This window comes from Psammomys obesus, unplaced genomic scaffold (genome assembly GCF_907164565.1).
Source record: "Psammomys obesus unplaced genomic scaffold, mPsaObe1.curated_primary_1811, whole genome shotgun sequence".
NCBI lineage: Eukaryota > Metazoa > Chordata > Mammalia > Rodentia > Muridae > Psammomys > Psammomys obesus.
The window spans coordinates 5,388,612-5,398,699 of NW_026594083.1; the positions used below are offsets into that span (position 1 = coordinate 5,388,612).

The 10,088-nt window shown below is 40.8% G+C and overlaps 1 non-coding gene and 1 pseudogene across 1 annotated transcript; both read left to right on the top strand.

The window, feature by feature from the left end:
* Positions 1-7,814: 7,814 nt before the first annotated feature.
* Positions 7,815-7,948, top strand: LOC129684645 (small nucleolar RNA SNORA17). Its single transcript, XR_008721375.1, has one exon. It is a non-coding gene; the product is annotated as a small nucleolar RNA SNORA17 (small nucleolar RNA).
* Positions 7,949-9,353: 1,405 nt separating this feature from the next.
* Positions 9,354-9,707, top strand: LOC129684629 (40S ribosomal protein S25-like; annotated as a pseudogene).
* The last annotated feature ends 381 nt before the right edge of the window (positions 9,708-10,088 follow it).

A 10,088-nucleotide genomic window follows, 5' to 3' on the forward strand; every position in this document is an offset into this window, starting at 1 on the left:
ATAAAGGATAATCATACTAAAATCTATACTCCTGAAGAAGCTAAGCAAGAAGAAGGACCCTGGGTAGGATGCTCAATCCTCATTCAGGAAGGCAAACAGGATAGATGCTGGAAGAGGGAGAAAACAGGGAACAGGACAGGAACCTACCACAGAGGGCCTCTGAAAGAGGGTATTGAAGCAGAGACTGAGACTCAGCCAAATTTTGGGCAGGGTGCAGGGAATCTTATGAAAGTAAGGGGAGATAGAAAGACTTGGAGGGGGCAGGAACTCCACAAGGAGAGCAACAGAATGAAAAAATCTGGGCACATGGGTCTTTTATTAGACTGATACTCCAACCTAAGAACATGCATGGAGATAACCTAGAGCCTCTGCACAGATGTAACCCATGGCAGCTCAGTCTCCAAGTGGGTACCCTAGCAAGGGGAACAGGGGCTGTCTCTGACATGAACTCAGTGTCTGGCTCTTTGATAACCTCCCCCTGAGAGGTGGGGGTAGCCTTACCAGGCCACAGAGGAAGACAATGCAGCCAGTCCTAATGAAACATGATAGACTAGGATCAGAGGGAAGGGGAGGAGGACCTCCCCTATCAGTGGACTGGGAGAGTGGCATGGGAGGAGATGATGGGGGTGGGAGGGATTGGGAGGAGACCAGGGAGAGGGCTACACTGGGATAAAAAGTCAATAAATTGTAATGAATAATAAAAAAAGAACCCACATTTCTAATTCTTTCCCTTTAACACTTTAAAGGCTTCACTATTGGATTATAACTTCTAGAGCCTGTTAGGAAGTCTCAGATCATGGTCCATGCAGATGCTTCTTGACAAGCTTTCATGGTTCTGTTTGCCTTAGATTTTCCTCATGGTGGTTCTTTTTATTCACAGCAATGCATGCAAATGAATTATTTATTATTTGTACTCCAAATATTTACTACGTTCTCCCAGCATTCAGGAATTATCTTGGTACTTATACTTGGAGTTCTATGGAATTTTCTCTATTATTTTCTAGTATTTCTTACCCTTCCATCTCTATTTGTTTGATTTATGTTAGTTGGCCTTTCTATCTATGGATGCTCTGATTTGAAATCTCCAATTTTCTCACCTATTTAATGATTTATTTTTAATGCCCTTTTCTATGCATCCTTCCCAAACATTGTCCTAACTCATCTTCAAGGTTTTTTTATTATCATTTATTACAATTTATTCAATTTGTATTCTGGCTGCAGCCCCCTCCTTTATCTCCTTCTGATCCCACCCTCCCTTTCCCTTCTTCCCTATATCCCTCCCCTAGCCCACTGAAAGGGGAGGTCCTCTTCCCCTTCTATTTGACCCTAACTTATCAGGTCTTATCAAGACTGGTTGCATTGTCTTTTTCTGTGGCCTGGTGAAGTGCATCCTCACCAGGCCACAGAAAAAGACAATGCAACCAGTCTTGATAAGACCTGATAAGTTAGGGTCAAATAGAAGGGGGGGGCGTGGGGGGAGGAGGGGTGAGGAGGGGAGTGATCAGAGAGCTTGCTACTGAGTTCATGCCAGAGAAAGCCCGTTTCCCTTATTCGAGACCTCACTTGGAGACTGAGTATATGGGCTGCATCTGAGCAGGGGTTTAGGTCCTCTCCACGCATTGTACTTGGTTGAGGTATCATTCTCTTCAGGACCCCCAGGGCACAGTGTGTGTATGTGTATATGTGTATATATATATATATATATATATATATATATATATATATATATATATTCCTAGGAGTGGTATTGCTCACTCTTGAGGTAGTACTATTCCTAATTGTCTGAAAAAGCACCAGATTGATTTCCAAAGTGGTTGTACAAGTTTGCATTCCCACCAGCAATGGAGGAGGGGCCCCCTTTCTCCACATCCTCTTCAGCATGTGTTGTCACTTGAGCTTTTGATCTTAGCCATTCTGACAGATGTGAGATAAAATCTCAGGGTCATTTTGATTTGCATTTCCCTGATGACTAAGGATGTTGAATATTTTTTAAGTGTTTCTCTGCCATTTGATATTCCTTTATTAAGAATTCTCTGTTTGGCTCTGTACCCCATTTTTAAATTGGATTATTTGTTTTGTTGCTGTTTAACTTCTTGACATGCCCAACATGGATTCTATACCAAACCAAATTAGCAATCAACTAGGAGGGCAAAATAAAGACATCTTCATACATGTAACAACAAAAAAAATATCAAAGGAGTCATTTACTTCTGCCTGCTTTCTCCCATCACTGGAGACACCGCTATCCTAGGAAGATCTTGAATATAAGGCCCAACCAAACCAGGAAAAATGATTCAGGACAGAGCAATTTAAAAAAGTTAAAAATATTTAGTCTGATAACTAGATAGAGACGTTTAAACACTTTTGTAAGGTATACTATCACATTGTACACCTTTTTCAGTTTATTTACTCTAGTTTCACCTAAATTAAACAGTGGTGTAATTTATACATCAGTGTGTTTTGAAGACATGCATGAATACATTATTTTAGATTTCCCATAGCCACCTCAGAATACATGGAGCGCTGGCATTTCTACCGTTCTTCAACCACAGTGTCTTCAGATCATGCATGGTTTGGCTTCTCATAGGTGTCCCCTGCTATGTTCTGACATTTGCCCTTGTCAATTGCTTGTAATTTACACAATATGTCAACATATTGTATAGTGTATCCATATGTTGTATGTATATTGTATATAGTATATCACTATATTTCATTCACTATATATATAGTGTATCAAAGATTTAACCATATTATAGCATGTGTCAGTATTTAGTCTTTGTAATTGACTAATATTCTCTTATTTAAGTTTTTTTTTTCAGTTGATTGACATTCATCTTATTTCTACTTTGGTGCACTACATACAGGGTGACAAAAATTTATGTGTCTGCATTTTTTTTTCTTCTTGAGAATATATCTAGGAATGGAATTGCTGGGTTACAGTGGAATTAGTTTTACAATAAAGGTTCAAACTATTTAATGAAATGGTTGCCCTGTTTTCTGTTTCTATCAGAAAAGAAAGTGTTCAAAATGTTCCACAACCTCACTGACTCTTTCTATTTTTTCTTTTCTTGCTTGTTTTTTAGTTTGCTTTTGTTTTGCTTTGTTTGAAAAATTGCTTGCATAGTAGCCATTTTAGTACATACAGATTCATTTCTTATTATGATTTTAGTGATAATTTTCTTAATGACTAACTATATTCAATAGTTTTCCCCCCATGCAAACTATCCATTCATAACTTCTGAAAAAAATCCATTAACATTATTTGTTCCTTTTAAAATTCAGCTATTTTTTTTCTTTAGTTGTAGGAAGTTTTGCGTAGTCTGGGTATCAGTGTCTCCCAGATGTATAGTTTGCAAATATCATCTGATTTATCATTTATCAATTTACTCTCTTGAGAGTCTCACTTGCAACAGAAAAGTGTTATTTGTGAGATTATCCAAAATACGTTATTTTTCTTTTGTTGTTTATTCCTGTGTTCCGCTTTTAAGGACAAGTCCATCCTAAACAAACGTAGTTCTGACAGATGAGAACTCACATCACAAAGAGTGAGAACGCTGGTGTGATAAAAACATGAAGTATGCATGTTCAAGCTGACACTTTCATTTGAATCATGCTCTTCACCCTGCCTTGGCTCATATAGCTCTTACTTCAACTGTTCAATGGGATATCATTTCTCTTGAATGCCTTCTCCTTAAGGCCTCTCTTTGTACATGCTCATCACCAGCATTCTCTCCTTACACCTATTCAGTGGCATGATTAGGTGTATAGACAAGGAAATGGAACTAATGATGCTATGCCTTGTGTCAGGCGGAATACTGCATGCTCTGCCTGCATTCTCTCACTTTCATTCTGCATCACTTTAGAACATCATGTAGAAGTAGCATCATTAATCATCCTATTTTAGCAAGCTTAAAAAACCCAGCTTCCTAAGACAGAACCAATTTTTCAGGCTTATACAAGCAATTCTTTTGAACTTGTACTTGAACCAAGGTTTGATTCAAACACCAGGAAGCCTCCTGGGACCATTTATTACATTGATAATGAGTTTACAACCAGGTGATAATTTTATCTACTTGATCATTTAATTTATTTTAAATATTAGCTTACAAAGTAGGCAGTCTTCGTATAGCACTTCCATACAGACTTTGCTTTCATTGTTCCTCTATTCCCATCTTCTCCCCTGCCTCCTTGCCCTGTTTTCATTTCCCTGTTGCAGCCAGTGCTTCCCTTTGCGTTTTCACACACATGAATTTACTATCTTCCCTGGTACCTTTCCTTAAAACCTCCCTTGTCTCTCATCTCAAGGTTTCTTTTCCAGCTTCATGGCCTTTTCTCACAACTAGATACACATATTAAACTATTAGAAGCTACTTCCTGGCCACACACTGTCCCTTTTGAGGCAGGATTACCTTGATAATTTGTTTTCCAATCCCCCCCCCATTTTCTATGTGGTGATTCTGAAAACAGGATAGTAGCTCTTCACTATACCTATGCTATATTGTTCTCGTCACAAAGATCTCTATGTGGTCATTCAAGTTCACAATAATATTTCATGTGTGATAGTGATATTAATGAAGAAGCGTGTAGGAAGACAGAATGGGAAATTGTAATGAAAGTGAGATGAATGTTGTTGTTAGGTCCATGTGTTCATTTGAAGCTCTGGATTAAATCTAGGACCTCATACATGCCACACAATCTTCCTGTTATTACGTATAACTTCTATCTATGTATATTACTAATAATGACTTCCAATCAGGGGGCATCACCAAACATCTTCTTATCATAGTATTAAACACATAAGACAAAGCAGATCATTTGGAGTATGGTGATGTTTAAACAGAAAAAAAAAGAAGCACTGACAACTAGAAACATTCTCCTAGGGGTAAAATTTAATGGTAAAAGAAGATTTTATGCTAATGGCATTTGTATTTAAAAATATAGTAGCCCATGAATCAAAACATATAAAAATGTAAAACACAAGCCATGAATCTTAAACATTGAGAATATCATTGTATCATGCCAAACCAAAAAGAAAAAGAAAGCTAAATCTAGTAGTCCAGTCAACTGAGATGGAGAAAGCTGATTTTCTCCTATGTCATGATGATAAAAAGATTGTGATATTTACTTATTAATTTATCATGACATGATGCAGATTCACAATATTATAGATTATAGAGGAATAAAAATTTAACCAAGTTACCCATAAGAAATGAAGGATCCTGAAGGTGCTACTCATTTTCCCCTATATATAGAAGTGGAAACTGCAGTTTAGGGGTCCCAGTGATTGCATATGTTGGCCCAGTTTTGGAGCTTGAAAGGTGACAAAGTGTTTTTCAAATTGAGGTTATGTCTCATTGACCAATCTTTTTCAACAGGCTATTCTGAGCACATAGTTCTTCATCTCCTGTTCTTCATGTAAATATCGCTTCAAGCTGCCTCTAGGTGGAAAATGTTGCATGAAAATGCTGAATACTTACCTTGACATTTTAATCCACTTCAGTAAGAATCAGTTTATCAAGACCTAAAGTGAACTCAAAAGTACCATTTTGGGATGATACTAGCATCATCACTCAAAGTGGGTCTTTGCATACAGAGTAACAATTGGCCCAATAGTAAGTTCTGTGCTATGCTTGTCAGTGCTCTCTAGGGAAAGCATTCCATCCTGAATTCTTTAAGATGTCTTTTTGTATCTCTTGAGATGTCGGATACCACAGTTATAAGAAAGGTCTGACCCTTTTTTGCAATTATCAAAAATATACCCAGTAATGTCTAGTGTCCTTCTGTGTTGTCATTCTAAGTTCTATGGCTCTTAGACATGAAAAGGCAGTGTGATTGATTGTCAAATCAATGAAATTTATCATCACCAGGGGGGGACAAAAATCTCTGGATGTCTGTGGGAGGGTTATAGATTTGGTTAATTTAGGTGAGAAGCCCTACCCTAACCCTGAGCAACATTGTTCTATATCATTGGGGTCCTAGATAGAATTTTTAAAAGGAAAATGAGCTAGATGTTAAAGGTCATCCATCTTTCATCCTTGGAAAACTAATATTTTTTCATATGATAGATGCTTGTACAATGACATAAAACCAAATCATGGGTTCATTAAGATTTCACTATGTAAAATCTTAGGGAAGTATATTAGCATGTGTCCGTCATCTTGGCTTTTGAGAATTAGAAACAAGAGGATCAACTGTCCAAAGACAGTATCAGGTACATAACAAGTTGAAGGCTAGCTTGAGCTACAATAGGCTCTGTCTGAAACAAATAAACAAAACAAAAGAACAACAACAACAACAAAAAAAAAACAGAAAGAAAAAATTAAATCTGGAAGTAATTCAACAGTTAAGTTTGCAAACTTGTGGCTGCAAATGTATTACATCAGTCATAGAATTAAGGACGTCCCTTTTCTCCAGAGAGCACCAAATAGAAACTTGGAATGTCAGGAAGTAAACCAGAGTCTATTTGGAGCATACTGCTTCCTGATGGCCTTCAGGAAATAATCTAAGCCATTACAACACTATCATCTCTTGAGAACTCCACCTTCAGGTTCTTTCCTCCAAACACATCTATGTGCTACCGTTTTCCTGATCTCGTTGTTTCTGGCTGACGCCTTTTACATGTGTTCTCTATTCATCTGTATTCATCAAATAAGGCTTTGGAGAACAGACCCTTGGGCACCTTATATCTCTCCAGAGTATCCCCTCTCCTCAGTTCTCTCTTGTCACAGTGGGCAGCCTTCTGTCACTGATAGGTAAGGAAGAAGATGACCCGCAGTTATACAAGCCAGTCAAAGCCTGAGCCACTGAGGAGGAAGAGAGCTGTAAGCAGTAGCTAACCTGTCAATGAGGCTTTTGCTCTTTTGTACCTTTTGCTCATCAGGACACAGGTGCCCTGCAGACCTAGCCACAGCTGTTGAGAGAGGCAACGCTCTGCAGTTTATCCAACTTTGAGGGACGTTTTACTGTGGGCTCTCTGCCTACCACCCTCCCCAGGAGCAGTGTTTTTTCCATGCAGATGAATTCAGCTAACACATCTAAGTAACACCCTACATTTCTTGCCACTTCAAGAGAGTGGTCTCCTTTTACTACACACTAATTGATGTCAAACTAATTGTGATGCGAATATCTCTGAGTATAACTCTTCACATTACAGACTTTCCTTTCTGTGACAAAAATACCTTATGCAGACAAATTAAAGTGTTTATTTTGGTTGATCACTTCAGAGAATGCAGTCCACAGCCTTTGAGTTCACAGAGGCTTCATGGTGAGGGAGCACGGTAGAGAGAATCTCTTGTGTACTTGTATTGGAAGTATCGCCTGCCAATAAAAAGCTGATGACCTATTAGCTGATGGAGAAAATAGGAGGTGAGAGTTCCGGCGAAGAGAGAGAGGTGAACTCTGGGATAGAGAGAAGCAGAAGATTCATCCTAGACTCTGGGGAACATGGATGCATGAAACTTAAGAGAGGGTAGTATCCATGTGGCCACATAAAATAGAATAAACAGGCAAAAACAAGTTATGAGCCAGAGCTTATGGCCTAGGCCCTTATTCATAAATAATAAGACTCAGAGTTGTTAATTTGGGAGCTGGGATGCAGGAGGAAAACCCATGGTTACAGAGCACTACCAGAAGCCATTCATTTCAGGGCAAACAGGAAGCAAAGAAAGGGAGACAGAGGTAGGTCAGAGTTGGGTCAGGGATAAGGACTCCTTCAGCTACTGCTGAAAGCAACTGTGGCAGCTTGGGACCAAGCCTTCAGTTCCTGAACCCTAACATATTTTGTGCAAAGACTGTCTTAAGAAATTATCTACACACCCGCCCCTAGAGGCCTTGCAGGAATGGCTGCTGTGTACAAGTGTGTCAGTATGTGGCAGGGAGGAGAGAGCCTACATCTACACTCAGTGTGCTGACTGACCTGTGACTATCGAGTGATTAGTAGCCTAACATTTGCCCACAGAGGGAGTGAGCTGGAGGCAGAGGACTCTTGGAGAGGAGTACAAGAAGGACATCAGACCCCACTATGCCTGTGCCCTGACAGGGAGCTAGCTTGAGAAGACCACCAGTTCAGCGCTGTGCAGGCCTAGGAGGTGGAGACAGACCTTGCAAAGATGATGCCTTCCTGGAGCTTTAACGCAGGAGGGGGCGTAGTACTTCTGAGACCACTCCAGAGACAACACCAGACACTCAGAGACCCTGGGTGTCACTAAGAAGAGCACGTAAGGGGTGGAGACATGGAAGAGAAAGAAAAACAGAAGATACGGGCACACGGAAGAGAAGCAGAACTGGAGACTCAAGGTTAGTGAGGAACATCTCGATGTGAGTAGCCAGGGATGCCACATGGGACCATAGTGGGGTTCCAGCCTGTGCTGCCCCCGGAGGCCACATCTGGGTCCATGGACCTGCAGCAGTAGGTCCATAGCAACAGGGGTCTGGTACCACCAAGGGCCAGGCAGTCATCCCTCCTTGGTCTGGGCTGCTGCACTGGAACATTGATGTCTGAGGGCTGTGCAGAGCCAGCCCCGTCCCTCACCTGGGCATCATGGGAGAGCTGGCCCTGGGGGCATGAGAGCAGGAGAGCTGACCCTGCCACTAGCCAGCTGCAGTACTCTGGAGAGCCCGGCACCTTCCCTGGACAGCACATAGGAGAGCCGGCCCTGGATATGGGGATTGCAGGTGAGCTAGCCCCAAGGGCATGCATGCAGGAGAGCTGGACCTGCCTCTTGTCTGATGGGTGGTGGCGTAGATGGAAGAGATTGCCGTGTTTTCAGGGTTGCTGGTGAGCTGGCCAGAGGGTGTGAGAGCAGGAGAGCCAGCGGGCTGATCGGCTCAGAAACTTCTTAGGCCCATATCCAGGGCTTTGACTTGGGCCACCTCAACATCTACTTCATCGATGAATTGCTAGAGTCCATGAAGGAGCTGGTCCTACAGATCTGAAACTACAGGATATCCATGACATTGGGCAACAATAGGATATTCTAGAGTAGTCCCAGTATCGATAGACTAACATTTTACAAGCAAAGAAGTATGAATAAAAGAGTATACTGTGGGACACATTACAGCTTCCACAATGATTTTTTTTTTTTTTTTTAGTGGTTGCAAAGGTAGCGAGCAGGTAGGAGGGGTGAGAGAGATGAAGGGGATTGGTATATCTCATGTGAAATTCATAAAGTACCAATAATTAAAAAAAATCATCTAGACACTTTTTTTTCTAACATCTCTATGAGGCTGTAGAGATGTAGCCACTCTCTGAGCTTTGCCATACTGTTCAATGATGGCAAGGAGAAGAAGAGGAGGAGGAGGAAGAAGAAGCAGAGAAGATGAAGAAGAAGACAAAGAGGAAGACAAAGAGGAAGATGAAGAAGAAGAGGGATGCTGGAAAGTCAGCCAAAACAGACAAAAACCCAGTAAATAAATCTGGTGGTAAGACCAAAAAAAAAAAAAAAAGAAGTGGTTCAAAAGTAAAGTTTGGGATAAGCTCAGCAATCTAGTCCTGTTTGACAAAGCCAATTAGGACAAACTATGTAAGGAAGTTCCCAAGTATAAGCTTGTTTCTCCAGCTGAAGATTTGCAGTTCCTTGGCCAGAGCAGCCCTTCAGCAGCTACTTCGTAAAGGATATACCAAACTGGTTTCAAAGCACAGAGCCCAAGTAATTTGCACCAGAAACACAAAGGGTGGAGATACCTCAGCTGCTGGTGAAGATGCATGAGCAGGTTCAATCAGCTGTGCATTTGAAAAAATAAACCTGTATTAAATTAAAAAAAAATCATCTACACAGAACCAAGTTATGATGCAGTAATCACATGTCCTGTGTTTTACAATCTAGAAGACCAAAAACCACAGGATGAAGGATACCAAGGCAGAACGTCCAACCGATGTGCTCTTCCCTGCTCTTTCATCTTGTTCAATTATGTTGGGAATTAAAGGGACTTTGTGAGCACAAACTGAGTGTTTCTTTTCTACGTGCAGAATGGTACCCATGCCCTGTGGCACTGTGTGGGCTTCACCTTTAAACAGCATCTGCTCCCTGTGCTGCTGGAGTGAGCTCACTGCTCCGCATGTGTGGAGTGTGAGAAGTAATGGCTTACTA